Genomic DNA, 22,636 nt, shown 5'->3' with positions numbered 1-22,636 from the left:
TATGCTACCTGAGCCCTCATCTATCAATAAAAACAGTGTGGTAACTGTTCAGAACGAAATATCCTTAATTCAGAACTGTCTCATACTACCCATACTGGAATGATTTTAACAAGAATTTTGGCTACAGATTTAATAGGCCTCAAGTAGGTGTATGTTGTACCTGTGAAGAACTTAATCAGAAAATTAAAGCCCCACATCTTAATGAGGTTACTAAAAGGACAACTACTGCCGAACTATTAATACTTAAACGCAGGGGTAGGAAGTTGTATTCTGTTCTAAAGCTTGATTTATCTGTAGAGAGGCAAAAAGACAGCCATGTTTTGTCCATCGCAATTGACTACATGCAGAATATAACCCTACCAAAGATTCCAGTTCAGGAGCTTCTCTGTTTAAGACATCTTACTGTTAATATATTCTGCATCAGTAACATTAAAGAAAAGAAGAGTACATTGTACATTTACCATGAAGAGAATGGCAGAAAGTACCCAGATGAGGTCTGTTCTTTTTTATCAGATTTTGTAAAAGAGGTGCCTCAAAATAAAACAGAGCTCTGTTTATTTTCAGATAATTGCACAGGCCAAAACAAAAATCAGACACTTTCTCGATATCTTCTCTCCCTCGCAGACACAGGTCGATTTAAGAAAATACAACAATTTTTCCTTGGGAGAGGTCACAGTTTTTCACCTTGTGACCGTGATTTTGGAATCATCGCAAAACATCTCCAAAAAATGATAGAATTTATTCAGTGCACGAGGTTGCTCGTCATATTATAGAGAGTTCTGTACCAGGAAAGTTTGTGGTAAAGAAGTGACAACCACAGAAATTCTGGATTTCAAAAGCTGGTGGCCATTGCACTACAAAAAGTATGCTACCTCTGAAGAGACGAAAAGCAAATCTGGAAATGAAAGAATAAAGTTTTCAATTAGTGCTCTTTATCACTTTGTCTATTCCCATGAAAGAAAGGGTTACATGAAGAGGTATTCGACAATAAATGGTCTGGTCTTCCACACATCCTTCATGGCTCTCAGTTCAATGCCCCCCTCTCCGCCATCATCACCATCGTACTCTTCTAGGAAAGTTCACATCAAAAGAGCTAAGATTGAAGACCTAAAGAAAATCGAACCCTACATTCCTCAAGAGCACAAGTATTTCTACACAGAACTATTTTCCTGGCCAACTGAACCTGAAAATGCCACAGAATAAGAAGAATGCATTTTATGTAATCTAGTTGATGACAGTACTGGTGTTATATTTTTTAGTAATTATTGTGATTTGTATCATAAACCATTGCTCTTAATAGTATTTTGTATGCCTTTGAAAAATAATTAAACTAAATTCAAAAAAACAAAAACAAAGCGAGATTTGCTTAATTCTGACATGAGTTTTTTTTAAGAACACTCCATAGAAGACATTTTACGAGTCTCTTCCTGAGTTCTCCGTCCAGACCGCTGTAGAAAATTCTCCTTTTCTTATAAAATGCCTCTTTTGCCATTGCTATCCTTGTTTTAATTTCTGTGGTGCACTTCCAGTCGGTGTCTATTCTGCTTCCAAGATACTTAAAATTTTGCACCTGTACTAATATGTCTCCATTCAGCATAATTTTTATTTCTTTATTTCCTCCTAGTGCCAATACTTTTGTTTTTTTGTGTTAAATTTCATTCCATAATTTTTTCCGTTAGCCTCAATGGTGTCCATCACGTCCTGTAATTCATTTTCCCCTGTGGCTAGAAGGACCATGTCATCAGCAAAGTCCGCAGCTCGTGGTCGTGCGATAGCGTTCTCGCTTCCCACGCCCGGGTTCCCGGGTTCGATTCCCGGCGGGGTCAGGGATTTTCTCTGCCTCGTGATCATATAGGCCTCTTCCTTTTTCAATAAACCTTTCTCCCAAGGTTCATAGGAGCCCTATTGCACCTCTGGTGCCCGTATTGCCTCTAAAGCCAAACTGCTCCTCGCCTAGATTCTCCTCCATTACTTTTTCAAGTCTCGTATTAATTATTCTTAACATCACTTTGGCTGCATGTGAAATGAGGCTGATTGGCCTGCTTTAATGATACCTTCTTTCAGCATATTCCCGTACTCGTTGGCATTATCAGGTGGTTCTTTGTCTCGTAATGTGTTTAGGAACTCACGTGACACCATTTCTGTAATTTGTTCTTTGTTGGATCTTATCTTCTCTAGATCCTACTTCTTCACCATGGTCGCCTTCTTCAGTTTTTTCATTCTTATTTCTATTCCTGCCATAAGTAAGTTGTGGTCACTATTAATATCTGCACCTGGTAATGCGTGCACCTTCTTGATTCCATTCCTGTATCTTTCTTCTACCAGTATAAAATCGATTTGGTTTCTGTATTTATCCGCTGGTGATTTCCAAGTTTAGAGCCTCTTCTTGTGGTTATTGAACCATGTGATTGCCGCTATCAGCACCTTCCCTGCAAAAGTCTATTAGCTACTCGCCTCTATCATTTCTCTTTCCAAGACTATGACTGCCTACTATGTTTCCCTCTTTCCCTTTTCCCACAATGGCGTTCCAGTCTCCCATTACTATTTTGCAGCATTTTTTATTTTCGGCCATTATTCTCTCTATTACATTGTACGTTTCCTCTACAATTTGGTCATCATGTTCTGAAGTTGGCATATACACCTGGACAATCAGTAAATCTTTTTATGCTCCTTTCAGCCTTACACCAATAACCCGGTCATTTGCATAGTCCACATATCCCACACATTTAGCCAATTCCTTTGTCATAATCATTCCTACTCCATTCATTCCTTTTACTTGTCCTCCTGAGTAATACAATACATATTCATCCGACAGTAACTCTCCACATCCATTCCATCTTACCTCAACAACTCCTGCGAGGTCCATATGATTCTTTTCCATCTCTCTTTTAAGGTTTTCTAGTTTTCCTGCTTGTAGCAGAGTTCTAACATTCCAAGTACCAATTCTCGTTTTGATTTTCTGCCTCCTTTCAAGTTGTCCCCCCCCCCCCCCCCGCCCACCCCAGAGATCGAATGGGGGACTAACCTGGGATACAGACGCCTTTTGTAGCCGCCCGCTCCTGGTCAGACGCTGCATGAGAAGTATAGGTTGGAAAATGAAAGACCCGTGCCCTCGAAATCTAATAGCGTCAGGGTCGGAAAAGAACAAGAGCTGGCCGAGGGTGGCCAGATAGGGAAGATAAAAGTGAGGAGCGTGGCATAAGTAAGTGGAAGCAATGCCAGGACTCAGCTCGGGGCCCCGTGATCACCAGCCTCGTACTCTCTAGGTCGGTGTGAGTCCCTGAGGATTTTTAGATATTACAATTAAATATCATCACATTAAGTTATTTTGACATTCGTACAAAATTATTTCAAATACTCTTATCAGTAATAAAATTATAAACAGCCGACCAGTTGCAATGGATAAAGAAATTCTTTACCTAGGTTTCGATAAATATATATATTAAAAATATATATAACTGTAACGTCTCCTTCTCTACAGATAACAGTTTAAAGAGAAATCTTGTACATTCAGTAGAGATCGCCGGCGATTGGTTTTCCAATTCAGGGGTTTACAAACTAACCTGTAACAACTGTCCTTCATATCATATTGGTCAAACAGGCAGAGCTGTGAAGACAAGATATAAAGAACACCTGTTAGGTAAAAAAGGAGCGAATATACGCAATTCTACTTTTGCTGAACACCTTCTGATAGCCAGTCATACGCCAGAACATTTAGAAAACACTGTTATCCTACACAGAGAAGACAAAGGGCGTAGATTAGATCTGTGGGAAGAGCTACAAATTTTCAAACATCTTGAGCTCAAGGACGGTAATATACTGAACGACCAGTTGAACCTTGCTTGTAGACAATTTTTCGAAGGCTTTAAACCTGTACTGTCTACGGTATAACATTAAAGCTGGTAACCTTAGTGGTTTATTTCCTCAGGAAGCTATGATGCACCTTCAGTGCTTTAAGCTCACTACCCCTTATGTAACGGTGGGTTTGTCACGATGTATGTTTGCTACTACATCGGCCCTTATGTGATTTTGCCTGGCTCTAAAATTTTGTTTTTCCTGTGAATGTGTATTAACAGGATCGTGTACCAGTGTTCGTAATTCTTTCTTGACAAGAGCCATTATTGTCAATTTTAAAGTTCTGACATGTATACCGTTTGTGGGCTTCACTAATATAGTAATGTAATTTTTTATATTTTGGCTGTATATGCCACTGGGCGTAAGTTTCTCGGCATAAGCGCAACCTGCCTTTTTTATGTATAACTACATTATTTGTACCAATGCTCCCATACTGTTATAACGGGAGTGTTAATTTCCATCCTTTTTTTATTGTTAGTCTACCTAAGGACGTTATTAATACTGATAATTTACACGTTGCCTCTGTACGCCAATTGGCACATGGTTCTCGGCACGAGGGCCACCTGCCCTGTTTTCAGAGTAACTACGCTCGCCGATTACACTCAGTCGGTTGTAAGCTCTGCAAGATCCATGAGCTATTTTATATTAACGTGACAAACCCTAATTCTAGGGCTATATTTTATTTTTGACACGTGGATCTATGCCGACAATTGTAAAAACGGCGATGGTACATTAGTCCTTACTAATGTAAAATTGTAAGTACCAGTCGTCGTTATCATACTTCTGTAATGCAAGAGTTCTCTAATTTGTCTTAAAATTTATTCTTGGCTTATAAGTTTCATACTTTTCTAATGTAAGCTATGATGTTCATTGTCCTTAGGTTACCTTCTGAAGAAGACAAATTTATATTTGTCGAAACCTAGGTAAAGAATTTCTTTATCCATTGCAACTGGTCGGCTGTTTATAATTTTATTACGTGAAACCGTTGCTGTTGTGCAGCTATGTTAAAAAAAAACCTCTTATCAGTTTCAGACAAACAAGTCAGCCAAAAAAATTATATTATCACACAAGTTTAAATAAAAATGCAGAACACGCATTGAATGTTACAATTTCCTTACTTACTTGAAGATGAAATTAAGCATAACTCTTCTACAATGTTTTCGATATATATTTAACTAGAACTTTTTAATCGTACTAACAGTAATACTGTCTTTTACACAGAAAGTATCTTTTGACGACCTGTCGTTTTTCAGGTTGCATAATACCGCACACTGTCTTAATTACTTCAAAAATTAGTGACTTTCGTCGCGTACATTTGTTGTACAGCTGGATAATAGGAGTTTACAAGTTGTTCCAAACTATTTTTCGGATATTTTGGCTAACAGACTGAAAACGAGTAACACTGAATTAAACGATATCATTATATAATAATTACAACAGATAGGATAATTCCGACCACCTAGTCGGGTTCTTTAGGTTTGATGTATTGATGTATCATAATTGTTTACATTTTACATCATCCACAAGGTACAGATTACTGGTACTGATATTGCAGTTATCTTGTTAATTGAAATCTGGTTTATCACTTGCCCTTAAAGAACTAAGAATTGTGACACCAATCAGTACAATATACTTTCTAAACTAATCTGCTACGTATCAACGGGTAGACCTGAAGAACACAACATAAAAAAAATCCGTAGGACATCTTTGTTTTGCAGTGGATGTCACAGGATTGGTGATGGTAATGATGATGATGATCATGCTGATGCTGTTGATGACAATGGTCAAGTACCAGCCTTTCCCCGAGCGCTAATCATTTGCTCGTTTTCCTGAATTTCGAAAGAGGAGCCTGCCTGTATTCAGTTTAGTCATTCTACAGCCTCAGAGAGGAACCAGTGTTATCTAGGAGATAATTTGTTTATGTCGTGACTTAAAAATTCTAGTCCTATTCTTCTTTGCGATACCGGTGTATCCAATGCTACTTTTGCGTATGAACATATCTCCTTATTGGGAACGACGAACTAAATCCCGTTTGACTAAGAGGTGAATACGCTCGTATAGACCGATATACCGTTAGCAGGCATTGTGTTTACAGGACGGCAGTGCAGAAGTGTGTCGATGGCTGTCCGGAACTCCAGCAAATACGGCAACTGCCTGGGCTGTGGTAGTAACAGATTTCTGCTTCTCATGAATAAAGAAAGCAAAACGGGTTTCACACGATAGGTGTTTGCGGAACTCATGATAATTGTTAATTAACTATTAAAGTTACAGATTACCAGTGTGTTATTAGAATAAAAAGATGACTGTATTTTTTTATTAAACCGGAGCAATGTCAAGGATACTTGCATCAAAGCATCAGATTTGAGAAATGTGTAACACACGTTTGAAACATAGCGTGTCACATTCTTTCGTAAAGAATTCGCAGTTTTCAGATACAAGTGCTGCAGGAAATAGTGAAGTCAATTGCCACGCGATCTGATGTCACGCGATTCTAAATTACAGTAATGCATCGAGATGTCGCATTGTTTTAGACACTGGTATTCGGGAAGACTAAGGCTAAAACTCTGTCTAGCCATCCGGATCTTGGGTTTCTGTCAATGGTTTCCCTAAATCGATTCAGCTGAATGTCAAGAGGATTCGTTTGAAAAGTACACGGATGATTTTAGTCCTCGTTTTTGTCTTATCCGAGCTTGCGATCCGTCTCTAATTATCTCGTTATTGACAAAAGGTTATGACCCAATATTCTTTGCTTCTAGACTGCGATACGTTTGCTCGTGTGTGTTTGTGGGTACGAGGCGCTCAACAAACGTTTGCTCTCCAGACTATCAAAGAAGAAATGGTGTGTTCTATCAGCTATGTTGAGTAAAACATTTGGCAATTAACGATAAGAAACCATCGCTTGTCCTGTAGAAAATGCATCAAAGACTTTGTTTCGACTTTTACATCTTCACAGACATAGGAGGAGGAGATTGGTGTTTAACGTCCCGTCGACAACGAGGTCGTTAGATACGGAGCGCAAGCTCGGGTAAGAGAAGGATGGGAAGGAAATCGGCCGTGCCCTTTCAAAGGAACCATCCCGGCATTTGCCTGAAGCGATTTAGGGAAACACGGAAAACCTAAATCAGGATGGCCGGAGACGGGATTGAACCGTCGTCCTCCCGAATGCGAGTCCAGTGTGCTAACCACTGCGCCACCTCGCTCGGTTCCACAGATATACCAGTGCCCGGAGGGTACGTGGTAATTAGGAACAGCCTATACTTACTAATTCCTAACGCTGCTTTTGGCCTGTGAACGCGACCAAAAGTGCACTGAAATATCCGTTTAGCGCTGGGCAAATGTTACTGAGTGTAGCTACGATACACGTAGTTTGCTATCCTTACCCGGAAGGGTCTAATGTTTGAGATCATTATTAAGATGTGTTACTGGGTGCTATAAGACCTACAGAAGGTCACCAACGATATAAGGTGGAAGAAAATCATCAAAATTTGGATAACAATGGGAACAGAACACAGATAGTCGTGAAGTTTACAACATATGTAAAATCCAAGACGATGTAATAAATGTAGAATGATACGAAAAATAAATCCGTGTTAGGAAAGGTATAAGGTAAAGTTCTGCCTTTTTGCCACCGTTCTTTCAACCATGGATGAGGAAATATGAAGAAGGAAAAGGATATTACAGAAGAGTTATACACGTATAAGGAGAACAAATACTAAGACGTAGATTCGTACACAACATAGCCCTTCCATTCGGAACTGAGGCAGAATACTACAGCACTGTCGGCCTAATTAAGTAAAAACAAATATTAAGCATAGAAAAAGGAAAGATGAAAATATGAACAGTAATAGAAAAACGAATAGTGACTCTCCAAAACAATTAAAAAATTGAAACAAATAAAAAATCAAGGAAGAAACAGTGGAGGTCGTAGAATTTGCCTATTTAAGAGCGAAGGTTAAAAAAAATGGCTCTGAGCACTATGGGACTTAACATCTATGGTCATCAGTCCCCTAGAACTTAGAACTAGTTAAACCTAACTAACCTAAGGACATCACACAACACCCAGTCATCACGAGGCAGAGAAAAATCCCTGGCCCCGCCGGGTATCGAACCCGGGAACCCAGGCGCGGGAAGCGAGAACGCTACCGCACGACCACGAGAGCGAAGGTTACTCAACACAGCGAAGGCAAGGGAGACATCTGGAGCAGAAATACCTTTTTTTTCGTCACAATAGCTCTACTGGCATAAAAGCTTAGCATACAACTGAGAAAGGTCTATTTGAAATTGCGTGTAAAGTACAGCTTTGCACTGAAGTGTAAGTGATGAAAATGAACAAGAAATTAGGAACACTCGAAATGTAATCTCAAAAACCGATGAAAGAATTACGTTGGCGCCGAAATGGAGATATACTGGGAAGAATATGGGACGAAAGAAACTATTGAACGCCTTCACAAGCTGCATCGTAGTCGCGAATAAAAACAGTAATCCAGCAAATTGTTTAGTTAATTCTAGTCTGTTGTTGTTGTTGTTGTTGTTGTTGTGGTCTTCAGTCCTGAGACTTGTTTGATGCAGCTCTCCATGCTACTCTATCCTGTGCAAGCTTCTTCATCTCCCAGTACCTACTGCAACCTACATCCTTCTGAATCTGTTTAGTGTATTCATCTCTTGGTCGCCCTCTACGATTTTTACCCTCCAAGCTGCCCTCCAATGCTAAATTTGTGATCCCTTGATGCCTCAGAACTTGTCCTGGCAACTGGTCCCTTCTTCTAGTCAAGTTGTGCCACAAACTTCTCTTATCCCCCCCCCCCCCCCAAAAAAAAACCTATTCCAAACTTCGTCATTCCCATCTAATCTTCAGCATTCTTCTGTAGCACCACATTTCAAAAGCTTCTATTCTCTTCATGTCCAAACTATTTATCGTCCATGTTTCACTTCCATACATGGCTACACTCCATATAAATACTTTCAGAAACGACTTCCTGACACTTAAATCTATACTCGATGTTAACAAATTTCTCTTCTTCAGAAACGCTTTCCTTGCCATTGCCAGTCTACATTTTATATCCTCTCTACTTCGACCATCATCAGTTATTTTGCTCCCCAAATAGCAAAACTCATTTACTACTTTAAGTGTCTCATTTCCTAATCTAATTCCCTCAGCATCACCCGACTTAATTCGACCACATTCCATTATCCTTGTTTTGCTTTTGTTGATGTTCATCTTATATCCTCCTTTCGAGACACTGTCCATTCCGTTCAACAATTCTAGTCTATGAAGGCAAAAAAAATTTTCTCAGACTATCGCTTTATCTTCAGATATGATTAAAACGTATTCTAATATCATAACGCCAGAGTGAAATCGCCAAGAGGTGCAAACAAAATCAACCAGACATCGTCGGACATAAATATGGTGCGAACAGAGTCACCACGGCGCTACTGTTCATAGCCATCTGACGATTGTCACCATGACTGAAAACATACACTGGAATAAAAGAAACAAATGTTGTTAGAAGTCTTGGTAGAAGAAAGGACTAATTAGTGGACAACGGCTGAGAATTATTAATTACCACTAGAAGAATGACTGCAATATGTAACGCAGATTATCGATGATTTCGGTTGTGGTGGGTACACGGAACTGAATGGAACAATATAATACAGCAATGAACTGAGAACAACTCAAAACCAGTTAATCAAAATATGATAAAAAATCAAACCCGGACGTTTGACGTACGTGAGGCTGGGGCGGTTTCTTTACTGTCATCGGTGAAGAACGTTACTAATTCTGGTTATTCTCGAACAAAGAAACCACAAACGGTAAGAAGCACTATTCAGTCGCAGTGTTCCAACAACAGAATGCCAAATCACATGGTGAACAGTACAGATATGTCTACGTCATCTTCACAGCTCAAGAGGAAACGGCTGGTCCTGGTCCACCCGTGTGTCAGATCTGTAGCACACTGGACGTGCGTGGCTCTCGATAACGCGGAAAATGCTTCGTTGGTTCCTCCCTGGTGAAGAGTGGAACGAGATCTGCATTAGGTATCTACAAACTGTCTCTTCGGAACTTCGTTAGAATAACATTTAAACCTTCCTTTTCTTGTAAAAAATATTGAAGTACCACACTGCAGCAAATCAACAGACAATTGTCGCCCTTTATCTTTAACACAGCTCCTACATGAAGAGGAGAATTCAGTTTCCTGCTTCCCAGATTCTCTATCGTAAACACACCTACCTCAAAGCGATGCAGGTTGTTCCTACAACAGTTTTCTACTACAACAACGCAGTAAATAGTTTCCGTAAGCAGGTGATATTGAGCGTTCGTGAAGACCGGACGCAAGGCTATTTAAGCTGCAGTGAATGAAATGTTTCGTGAAAAAGTGTTCTAGACGAAAATATTATACCTTTCTATGCTACAACGGACCGCCTCCTGCGCGCTCGGGGTGAACTTTGTATTTTCAAGTGGGAAACCCCCATTTTTATTGTATATTCGGATTATACGCCAAAGAATACGTACAGTTTACTCAAACCATTGTTTTCCATTTGTGGTAGATGGCGCTGTAATCGACAAATATAGAGTGTAACTGCTTTTGCGATTAAGAACCGACGTATTTGAATCTACATTTCATTTAGGATGTAAATGTAAACCTTTTATGTTGTAACAGCTGATATTTATGTTCGAAATTTACTTTAGTGTTGCAAATTTGATCGTAAAGTACGACATGGTTAGCCGTTTCAGTGTCTGCTTACAAACTACGTCTAGCGTGATCCATGAACAATGACGTGGATGTGATCGTTTTCTGTTTCCATCGGACTCACACTCGGGGTGGTTGTTTACGGTCAGTATCCATGGCAAGCGGGTCTGTCACAACAACTCATTGACATTTTGCCTCATTACAGTGTTCGTGATTTGTATTCCGCCAGTAGCTGCGTAGCTACCAGCGTGAAAGTTACGGCGATTGGATGGAAACACACACCGATATCAGTCACCCACACGACGCGGCTCCAGGGCGGCCACTGAAATCAAGCATGCGATGGTTTGAGGACTCACCACAACCAAACCTATAGGGAACAGAAAACTACGTTACCACACACGTAGCTCATTTGCCAGAAATGTCAATGTCTAGTCATATTATTTGTACCGTACAATAACGTTTGTAAAACTCATGCAACGTTTGAACATGAACCGTTACCACACAAAGGTTTACATTCGAAGACGAATGGTAAATAATGCCTTGAGTAAACTATGAATATTTTTTGGTATAGAATAAGAAAATGCAAAAAAAAGGGGAGTTTCGTTTTGAAAATACAAAGGAGACTCCGCCCACGCAGGAGGGGTGGCTAGGACGTGCCCGTCTGTAGCACAGACGGATGTTCCCTTTACTAATATTAACTTTTCAGCTAGAAATTTTTTTCGTACCATCCATCGCTTACGAGATACTTAGTCGTCTCAAGATAAAACAAACGTCCTGTATATAAAAAAGGGAATGCGAAGCATCTCTTCTGGTCCTAATAATAAATAAAAAATAAAGAAGGATATAAATCGACAGACAGAATAGTCTGGCCACCTGACACCTGCTACTAACTCTACGTGGTCGTTCACTTTCATAGCCCCACAGTTCTCCTCGATATCTGAGTGGGTTGCCGGCACGGTAGCTCAGCGTGTTCGGTTCAAAATGGTTCAAATGACTCTGAACACTATGGGACTTAACATCTGCGGTCATCAGTCCCCTAGAACTTAAAACTACTTAAACCTAAGGACATCACACACATCCATGCCTGAGGCAGGATTCGAACCTGCGACCGTAGCGGCCACGCGGTTCCAGACTGGAGCGCCTAGAACCGCACGGCAGCGTGTTCGGTCAGAGGGTTATCTGCCCTCTGTATTAAAAAAAAAAAAAACTTTGTGAATAGATTAACGATAAACTTCAACATGTGTCACGGGAATTCGCCCCGGAGAAACGCAACGAACAATACCGAACAAAATAAAATTTAAAAAAAAAAGTGGTCAGCGCGGTAGAATGCTGTGCAAAGCGGTCCGGGTTCGATTCCCAGCTGGGTCGGAGATTTTCTCCGCTCAGGGACTGGGTATTCTGTTGTCTTCATCATCATATCATCCCCATCGACGCGCAAGTCGCCGAAGCGGTGTCAACTAACAAGACTTGCACCAGGCAACCAGTCTATCCCACGGGAGCCTGTAGCCACACGTCTTTATAGCCCCACAGATTGTGATACCCAGGTACTTATATGAGTTGACTCATTCCATTTGTGGTTCGTTGATATTTTAGTCATAAGATACTGCGCTTTTTTGTTTTGAGAATGGTGTAATTTTACGTTTTTGAACATTTAAAGGGAGTTGCCGGACTTGCACCGCTGTGAAATCTTATCCCTATCCGGCTGAATGTTTGTGCAGCTTTTTTTTTCGACCAGTACTTCGTTATAGATAACTGCATCATCCACGAAAAATCGGAGGTTTGCAACAATATTTGATGCTGATCATTAATGTACAACATCAGCAGCAAGGATCCCTACACATTTCTCTGAGACACATCTGAAGTTCTACGTTATTCGATGTCTCTGCTTCCAAGGTAATATAGCTGTGTCTTCCGTACTTGATCCAGTCGCATATGATAGTGCTTTCATTAATGAGTAATGGTGTGGTACTAAGTGAAATGCTTTCCACTCATCAAAAAATGTTGGATCCACTTGGCTGCCTCGATTCATGGCTTTCAGGAAGTTATGTGAGGAAGGCGCGAATTGGATTTCGCGTGACCAGTGCTCACGGAATCTACACTGGTTAACATGAAGGAGGTCATTCCGGGTAAGACACCTCATCCGCTGATAGCGTAAAGCCATTGCTAATTATAATTAGACAAGGGAGTGACACAGATGCTAATAGTATCCGCACAAACATAAATATTTGTTCGCTCACACAGGATGACTTAACAGTACTGAAGCAATCGAAAAACGACAACTGTATACCGATGTTTACAATGCCGGTGTGTGCTGGGAGTCCATTTGGAGCATTTAACAGAGGTTCTCTAAACCCGTTCGTAGTCGAGAGCACTATGCGACTTCTGGTAAGAGCTGAGATGTTAAAGGGGCGATAACGGAGAGGTTTCCAGTAAGCAGCGCACGGGACACTGACCATCGGCGGCGTCCGGTGACGTCACTGGCAAGGCCAAGGCCGGGAAGTGGGGGCAGCCTCGATATATTGGACGGCCGGCCGGCTGTTCTCCAGTTCTGCGTTTCGGCTGCTCAGCGCGCGACGCATCAGGTAACGATCTACCAACTGTTTACTTTCTTATTCTCCTTGTTTTCGTTACTTTAAGCCAGACAGTTACATCTTATACTTACTACTTAGTCGCATTCGTCTCATTGTTCTTTACACCTCTTCTCTCGCCCATCTAGGCGTTTTCTGTCTATAGGATGGTAGTTCATTGTTACTTCAGTGTTTTGTCGTCTCCCACTGACGAAACGAAGGAACTAGTTTATTTTCTATACAATCATCTCCTGGTCCTTGTGTAATTACCTTCTGTAGTAGTGTAGCTAGTATCAATTGAATAAGAAAAAAAATACTGACTAAAACAGATAACGAAACTTATACCTCCTCAAAAGTTCTTAAATTCACATGCCGGTATACTTAAGAGCATTACTCAATTTCAAATTAGCTGCGATTTTCACAAACACAATGCAAGATCTAAACTAATTTCTACAAATACTTACTTTTCTTCAGGAGGGATCAGAAAGCGTTTTTGCATTCTATTGCAAAGACTTTTAACAATAGCATTACAATCCCATCTTATTGGTCACTATATCTACGGATTGCCTGATACCTCGATTCTAGAACAAGTCAAGCCTATTAGCAGTATGACGTTCATTACAAACAGGCTTTTGCTCTTACAGTATATATATAATTGTTTGGTAGTTATTATTGTACTCATGTAAATACTAAACACAATGGTCGATAAATACCTACTTCGCAAACCTGGGAAAGAAGCATCTTTATTAATTGTACTAAATGGGGACTTCACCACTACTGCTCTGTTTGCAGCCTTTAACAAGAAAGGGATCAGATTATATAAATTTCGGTGAATAGCTAATTAATTTATAACTGATAATTCTCTCCCCTGCCATTTAAAATGACACAATCTACATTCGCAGAGGATTCTCCTTCCTGAAAATATGTATTAGAGAATGAATCACGGACACTGACTCTCTGGCCGCATATCCCTTAATTTGACCGCCGGCCGCGGTGGCCGAGCGGTTCCAAGCGCTTCAGTCCGGAACCGCGCGACTGCTAGGGTCGCAGGTTCGAATCCTGCCTCGGGCATGGATGTGTGTGATGTCCTTAGGTTGGTTAGGTTTAAGTAGTTCTAAGTCTAGGGGACTGATGACCTCAGAGGTTAAGTCCCATAGTGCTCAGAGCCATTTGAACCATTTTTGAACCTTAATTTGACCGCTAACGCTTTCAGCTCATTTCTGCCTCGTTACTACGTTTCATTTCTCACCTGGTCTTCTGTAACCAACAAATGTGTACACTTTTGAGTCTGCGTGCCTTTTGTTTTATTGTTATCCCTCGTCTGTCGCATATTAATTTTATTAATCTTTATACGCATGACGAAGTTTATCATTGGATGGCGTGTACTGTTTCATATGTGTGGAGCTTACGAGACATGGACCATCAGTATTTTATTGGCTGCTGGAGCTATGTAATTTACGCATTAAAATCTGTGGTATCTTTTCTTCTTCCCTCACTGTTACAAGTTAAATCTTGCCCACATAAATGTCATATCTTATTGGAACTTCTTTCGTAATCCGAAAAATTTCCTTGTGTTTGGTATCGGTGAGAGAAAAATGGTAATAAAATTATGGCAAAGTTGGAACGATCTACTGTGATTAATAAACAGGGCGTCTCACAGCAATAAACAATGCTAATAGCTGTATCATGAACATTCTAAGATGATGAAACAGAATTTCCGATATGCAAAGAGTCGATCTTTCTTATGCTGCTCGTGTTTTTAACGTAATCCTTAGCTGAGATTTTGAAACAATGGTTACTTGCTGGATTTGTTACTAACGCCATTGAATTGCTCTTGAGGAGTGCAACGGAACACTGGTTGTTAATGTTTGCAGTGAGACGTTTCACAAAAATAGAAACTGTATAACAATGCGAGGGCAAAATATGCAAACATAGCTAAGTTTCAGGGTGATCCGTGATAGTTTTGAAAAAGGAGGTGAAACCGAAGCTCTATCTGTTGTGGCATTTACTTGCAGTAGTTTGCCTGTCTATTCATGGTAAATGCTTCATTTCAAACACTGACCGTCATCATCCATTCTTGCTGGCCTTCTCAAGAGCTCTCGAATGTGTTTGGAAAGGTCCTCTCTTTATAAGAAAAACAGTTGTTCCCTCACCACCTTGGTGTATAAAAAGTTAAGGATACGAGCTGTGCAGGAAAATAAGATAAACCTTACTCGTTATCGGAAAGCTTGGTTTTTCTGGTTTATGAAATATCATAGATGTAATTGTCCACCGGCCGGAGTGGCCGAGCGGTTCTAGGTGCTACAGTCTGGAACTGCGCGACCGCTACGGTCGCAGGTTCGTATCCTGCCTCGGGCATGGATGTGTGTGTTGTACTTAGGTTAGTTAGGTTTAAGTAGTTCTAAGTTCTAGGGGACTGATGACCTCAGAAGTTAAGTCCCATAGTGCTCAGAGCCATTTGACCCATTTTTTTGTAATTGTCCGTCCCGATAGCTGAGTGGTCAGTGCGGCGGACTGTCATGCTAAGGGGCCCGCTTAGGGACTGGGATTGTGTAGTCATCATCATCATCATCTCAGCGACGTGCAAGTCGCCGAAGTGGCATCAACTCGAAAGACTTGCACCAGGCGACCGGTCTACCCGAAGGGAGGCCCTAGCCACACGACATTTTCATTACCGTGGAATTTTTTTCTTGCTGTAATTTATTGACGCCAGTAGGACGTTTGAATTCATTCTCTTTTTTCATTTTCCTCCTGAGTTCGTTTTAAATAACATATATTTTTACAACTTGAGGTAACTTCATTTTTCTTCGTTTCTCGTGTTCTCTTTATCTCCATACACATTCGCATCACACTTGCATTTTACTATGTACTCTGTCATCGTTTCACATCTCTTCATAGAGGAGAAAGCCAATATTGTTTCATCCTAGATAAACCTCGCGAAACGACTTTGAAGATTCGGTTAGTGTGATTCGAGGTCACGCGTAGACTTCTTCCCACAACTGGAACAGGAAAGAGGGGGGGAGGGAGGTTGGCAGTGGTAAATAAAATACGAGCCACCACACACTCTGAAGTGGCTCGCGGAATATACGGTGGATGTAAATGTAGCTAAATTCATTGTTGCATTTGTATTATATCTTTTTTTTCCCCCTATAGTTTCCGATCACCGTTCTAAGTACCCGTTTTAAACTTTTTATCTTTGACATGCCCAATGATCTCGGCAGACTAAAACTTCTGTCTTTTGTTCCCAGGCGCTGTAAATTTTTGAGAACTGTTTGCTCCATCGTCTGTGAGAGCTCAGTGTATTAACTATAAAATAACATGAAATCTGATTCTGAGTCGCCCTTTATTAGTGTCTTAAATTTCCCCATTTGTTATGGATGTTTATACTTTTAACCATCGCACGTACATATCTCTAGCTACTGTTGGCCGAAATTTTTATCAGAATTTAACGTACTGGTGGACATGGAGATGCTGCAATAGGAGGAGAATAGTAAGAGGCAATGATTTATGAAGAAACCATCCCGGCGTTAGGTTGGTTGGTTGGTTTGGGGAAGGAGACCAGACAGCGTGGTCATCGGTCTCATCGGATTAGGGAAGGATGGGGAAGGAAATCGGCCGTGCCCTTTCAGAGGAACCATCCCGGCATTTGCCTGGAGTGATTTAGGGAAATCACGGAAAACCTAAATCAGGATGGCCGGCGTTAGCTTCGCACACTTACAAGGGAACCTCCCCATCGCACCCCCCTCAGATTTAGTTATAAGTTGGCACAGTGGATAGGCCTTGAAAAACTGAACAAAGATCAATCGAGAAAACAGGAAGAAGTTGTGTGGAACTATGAAAAAAATAAGCAAAATATACAAACTGAGTAATCTATGCGCAAGATAGGCAACATAACGGGCAGTGTGAGCCCCGGAGCGCCGTGGTCCCGTGGTTAGCGTGAGCAGCTGCGGAATGAGAGTTCCTTGGTTCAAGTCTTCCCTCGAGTGAAAAGTTTACTTTCTTTATTTTCGCAAATTTATTATCTGTCCTTTCGTTCATTGACGTCTCTGTTCACTGTAGTAAGTTTAGTGTCTGTGTTTTGCGACCGCACCGCAAAACCGTGCGATTAGTAGACGAAAGGACGTGCCTCTCCAATGGGAACAGAAAACATTTGATCGCAAGATCATAGGTCAACCGTTTCCTCCACAGGAAAACACGTCTGATATAGTCTATACGACACTGGTGACGGCATGTGCGTCACACGACAGGAATATGTTGTCGACCCACCTAACTTGTACACTTGGCGAATGGGTAAAAAGATTCTTCTACCTTGTCCGATTTAGGTTTTCGTGTGGATGTGATAATCACTCCCAAAGAAGTGTTTAGGTGTAGCGTCCCCATACTACGGCGCAGTTACCTCGCATCGGACGGACTGATAATAATTGTCTGAAAATAAACTTTTTCACTCAAGGGAAGACTTGAACCAAGGACCTCTCGTTTCGCAGCTGCTCACGCTAACCACGGGACCACGGCGCTCCTGAGCTCACACGGTCCTTGATGTTGCCTATCTTGCGCATGGACTACTCAGTTTTTATATTTTGCTTATTTTTTTCATAGACTCACACAACTTCTTCCTGTTTTCTCGATTGATCTGTGTTCAGTTTTTCAAGGCCTATCCACTGTGCCAACTTATAACTAAATCTGAGGGTGGTGCGATGGGGAGGTTCCCTTGTTAGAAAAACAGCATAAGACGTAAGTCAGTATGGCTGGATGGAGATATTAACTTCCCTTATATCGATTCCGAGCTATATGTCGCTTCTCTCAGTAAGCCTTTGGTGTTAGAAGTTATCAAAATTCCGGCACAAGAAAAATGTAAGTGCCTATAGATCCCCTTATGTTGAGAAAAACCACCATTTCATTCAGCACTTGCTGCAGCTACATTTGCGAAGCAACCTGAAACTGAAGTAGTTAACGAATGAAATACCACTATATGCACATTGAGTCCGTCAGAGGTCATGCATGACTGACGTGAGTCACACATACCAGTTTTGGTAACTGAGGAATTATTTCGTACTTAAATCTTAACATTCGCGGTACCCAAAGAGGTCAACACGTAAGCCTGCGATGCACGTATTGTGTTGCACTATGTTCTACCGCCTTCCCAATTTTTATCGTATAATATTTTTCCACGGGTTCCAACGTCATCTAAAATAAAATCTGAGACAGCAGCTAACACTCTGTCAGACGTTAAAACACAGAATGTTGCCCAAGTAGCTCAGCTCAAATATTTTCGAAACCGTCAAAGATTTAGAAATAAGTATCTCAATAAGGAAACTCTTCTTCTTCTTCTTCTTCTGTAGTGGTCAATCCAAGGATTGGTTTGCAACAGCTACAATGGCAGCTTGTCTCCATTCTGTGCGTCTTTCAGCTTTTCTCTTCATTTCTTTATAGAGAAAAGCTGAAAGACGCACAGAAGGGTTGTATTTCGCTGCGTGGACAATGCTCTTCGTCTTTCTCTCGACTATGAAAGCGTCTATAGAAAAAGATAATTACATTGTTTTGAGCAGCATTTGAAATCCTTTAAAAATAAGGGTGTAGTGATAAAGACTGTTAGGGTTCCCAGCGTGAATTTTCGCAAAAAAAAGAGGGGGCCATGCCTGAATATCTGGGCCAGGCAAAGTGCAGTTTGATCTGACCTGCTATGTACATAACTGGTTAGGTGCATTGCAAACATCTGTGTAGTGTCGTTTCCAAAAGCAGGGATCGTACTTTTGAATCTTAACTCGAGCTTGGTATATATATGGGACAGCGTACTAATGTACAACCAGTCTCAACATCAACATTAGTGTATCTATAGAAACGTATTCTACTGAATGTCCTCTATTTAAGTGCTCTCCAATGCCGCTTCATATCGCTCACGTAGGGATCGTGAAGGCAAGATCTATTTATAGCACGCGGAAAGGCATTTAAGGAATCATTTTTCACGCGCTCTATATGCGAATGGAACGGAAAGTAATCATAATATGTGGGACGATGGAAGTACTATCATACACTTCGCAGTGGTATGGATGTAGAACAGTACATAGCTCCATATAATAAAAACCAATTGCTTGTGTTTATCGTTAGATTAATAAACAATGGGTATTGTTCATGCATCATAATACTTACCTTTTTGCGTTTTATCATTTATTGAAAAATTTGCTTCTGTGCCTCCACTGATTCCCGAAATATATGAGGTAAACAAAGTTGGTAAGTCTCATGGGATAAAATGAACAGCAGTGGCCCTTTTAGCTCCGCCTCAGCGATGGACTACCCGTTCAGAGTGACTTCAGCGACCTGCATTGATAAAAGGGTTCGAGGTTCGATTCCAAGTGACGACCTGTATAGACTGCACTGGATTGTTTCGCCAAGGATACGGTCTCTGTGTGGCCAGCTGGGTAGCCTCATCAAAAATAAGCGCCCGAAGTTGAATGCACCAGACTGCGTGCCACTATTCTTCTCGTGCAAGCCCTAGTGACACGTCAACACAGACCTCTCGCGGCGTACGCAGCTACGCAGTTGAATCAGTCGCGGGCGAGACGTCTTAATTCGAGAGTTGATGTAGGGAATTTCGGCGACTGCCCTTAACTATGAAATGGATAACGAATTCAGAGCAATAACTGTGTAATGTTGCTATGATGACCTATACTTCGCAGCCTATTCGTACAATGTCTAATAATTGAGTACTCCCTGACCGAAGACTTTTACTTTTTTCGTGTCTTGAATATCTACAAAAGCAAAACGAGGATAATGGAATGTAGTCGAATTAAGTCGGGTGATGCTGAGGGAATTAGATTAGGAAATGGGAGACTTAAAGTAGTAAAGGAGTTTTGCTATTTGGGGAGCAAAATAACTGATGATGGTCGAAGTAGAGAAGACATAAAATGTAGACTGGCAATGGCAAGGAAAGCGTTTCTGGAGAAGAGAAATTTGTTAACATCGACTATAGATCTATGTGTCAGGAAGTCGTTTCTGAAAGTATTTGTAGGGAGTGTAGCCATGTATGGAAGTGAAACATGGACAATAAATAGTTTGGACAAGAAGAGAATAGGAGATTTCGAAATGTGGTGCTACAGAAGAATGCTGAAGATTAGATGGGTAGATCACTTAACTAATGAGGAGGTATTGAATAGAATTGGGGAGAAGAGGAGTTTGTGGCACAACTTGACAAGAAGAAGGGATCGGTTGGTAGGACATGTTCTAAGACACCAAGGGATCACAAATTTAGCATTGGAGGGCAGCGTGGAGGGTAAAAATCGTAGAGGGAGACCAAGAGATGAATACACTAAGCAGATTCAGAAGGATGTAGGTTGCAGTAGGTACTGGGAGATGAAGAAACTTGCACAGGATAGGGTAGCATGGAGAGCTGCATCAAACCAGTCTCAGGACTGAAGACCACAACAACAACAACAACAACAACAAATTATAAGCTTATTCCATTTTTTCGGTTCAGTGCTAAGCTGCGTCATTTGCACATTTATTTGCTTTCCTTATATCTTCAGCGGTACGATGGAACAGTTCTTCGCACTGTTGCACCAAAAGTGTCTGCTCCATTGTTCGGCTTGGTTAAAGATGTAAACTTCAGTCAACTATAACTGTTATGCAAAATGTTTACTGAAGGTTGGCGTCTGCTCACTCCGCTCTGGTAGATATGTTCAAGAGAGCTGGGCTAGGGATATTAGTGTTTATTGCTGCAACTTTCTTCCGAAATCAGAGTTAATTGAAATTTGTACCACTGTGCAACGTGCAGATTTTTAGACATACACCATTTCGAAAACAGCAATTCTGAATGGCGTCGTCCTGTTTAACGTATGTAATTTCTTATAGTGTGTTGTTCTGTAGGGCAATGGCTAAACCCCTTTGTAGGAGAGCAGCCTTTTGCGTTCTGCGGATGCTAGACAGAAACGGGGGACCAGAAAAGTGAAAAACGTTGCTTGACCGGAGACCAGGAGCGCTCATGAAACACGACTCGCAGCGTCATTCATTCATGCGGTTTTCGTGTGGTATTAGCTTTGTTGATTTTTAAGTGTTTCTGCGGTTACAAGAAGTTGAGTTTGAAAAATTAAACTTACGATTTTGTAGAAACATGCAACTAAACTCGGCCGCATTTTCGCGCATGAGAGACGCTCTGTCTGAAAAAAGGTGTCCACAGAAATTCATCCAAGACCTACTTGCAGTTGTTGATGTGACTGGTGAGTTCGAAAAGGAGCTGTTTCCCAAGGACTGTATTTGACAGGAATCACACAAAATTTATTATATCTCAAACGAATAATTGGTATCTACCGAATTATACCCAGACCGTAAACATATTTTATTAGTATATACAAAATAAATAATTTTATGCTATTAATACAAATATAAGCTCCACCTTTTTCATTCAGCTATCTGAAATTACACCATTATTGTGATTAAACCCAGTGTAGAGTCATTTACAAAAAATATTATTTTATTCATATATCAATAAAGTTAGGTTGACACTTAGTCTACAAAAATCAGAACGAAAGAAAAGAAATAAAACAACCAGCGAAAAAGTCACAGTAATGCTGCTCAAAGTGAAGAAACAGGTAAAGAACTTTAAAAAGGCTTTTAAACTTTCATGCCCTCTGCAAGTCTTTTTACTTACAAAACTTCACATTTGACCGTGTTAGTAGACTGTTGCACAATTTACCATGCCTTGTGCTATTTGATGTTATCTAGCATAACTGAATCTCTTGAAAGCTATTTTTTTTTTTTTTTAGTTTCGATAAAATGTAATTTAGGACCAACAAACGACTAAATGAATGTGGGGGAAACCTCCCGAAACTACCCTCCACTTGGCCGATGGAACCTATTTTCAGCAGCCTGGAATTGAACCAAGGTGGTCCTCGTCTTCCCAGTTTGACACAACTTTGTGCGAACTTGCCAAATAGTTTTTCTCATAGCGCTCGACAATGCAGAATGTACGGTTTAGTAAGATCCCAGCCAGTCATTGTTAGAAATGCGTAAGAATTCTGTAATGAACAGAAAGTAAACCAAAAGTTAAGAAAAAAAAGGGGGCAATGCCTCCTTTCGCCTCTCCCCCCTCCCGGTCCCATCCTTTGTCTTTAGGGAAGTTGGAACTCCCTATCCCTACAGTGTTAAATTTAGTGACTTGGCTTCCCTGTATTTCAGGAACCACTGTAGCCATTGACATGAAACTTTTACAGGAGATTAAACTGTATGTTCTGAGTCTACTGAGCTACAATAATTGCATTTAGCCACTGCTTTCGGAAATACAATTTTTTAATTACACAGTTAAAATTTTGTGTACTTTTTTGTATGTTATCCTAAATAATTTTAATTGTACATAACAGTATGTTCTTCTTTTAGTTCAGTAGACTCAGGATATGTATTACTCCCTGAAAAATTTGAATACTCTACTCGAAGTGATTTCTGAGATTTAGGGAAAAATGAAACAGAAAATGTAAATTTTCAGGAACGGCTTCTGAAGTTTCAAAAGACTGTAACTCAATATATGCTTAATTTTTT

At 40.6% G+C, this 22,636-nt stretch overlaps 1 protein-coding gene across 1 annotated transcript in view; it reads left to right on the top strand.

The window, feature by feature from the left end:
- The first annotated feature begins 12,985 nt into the window (after positions 1 to 12,985).
- Positions 12,986 to 22,636, top strand: part of LOC124804947 (carboxypeptidase N subunit 2-like) — a 49,189-nt gene continuing 39,538 nt past the window's right edge. The window contains exon 1 of the mRNA XM_047265332.1: positions 12,986 to 13,126. The gene's annotated coding sequence lies outside the window, so the exon portion shown is untranslated. The remainder of the gene's footprint in view (positions 13,127 to 22,636) is intronic.

Source organism: Schistocerca piceifrons, chromosome 7 (genome assembly GCF_021461385.2).
Source record: "Schistocerca piceifrons isolate TAMUIC-IGC-003096 chromosome 7, iqSchPice1.1, whole genome shotgun sequence".
Taxonomy (NCBI): domain Eukaryota; kingdom Metazoa; phylum Arthropoda; class Insecta; order Orthoptera; family Acrididae; genus Schistocerca; species Schistocerca piceifrons.
Note: the sequence above shows the minus strand (reverse complement) of the source record. Positions and strands in the feature narration are given on the sequence as shown.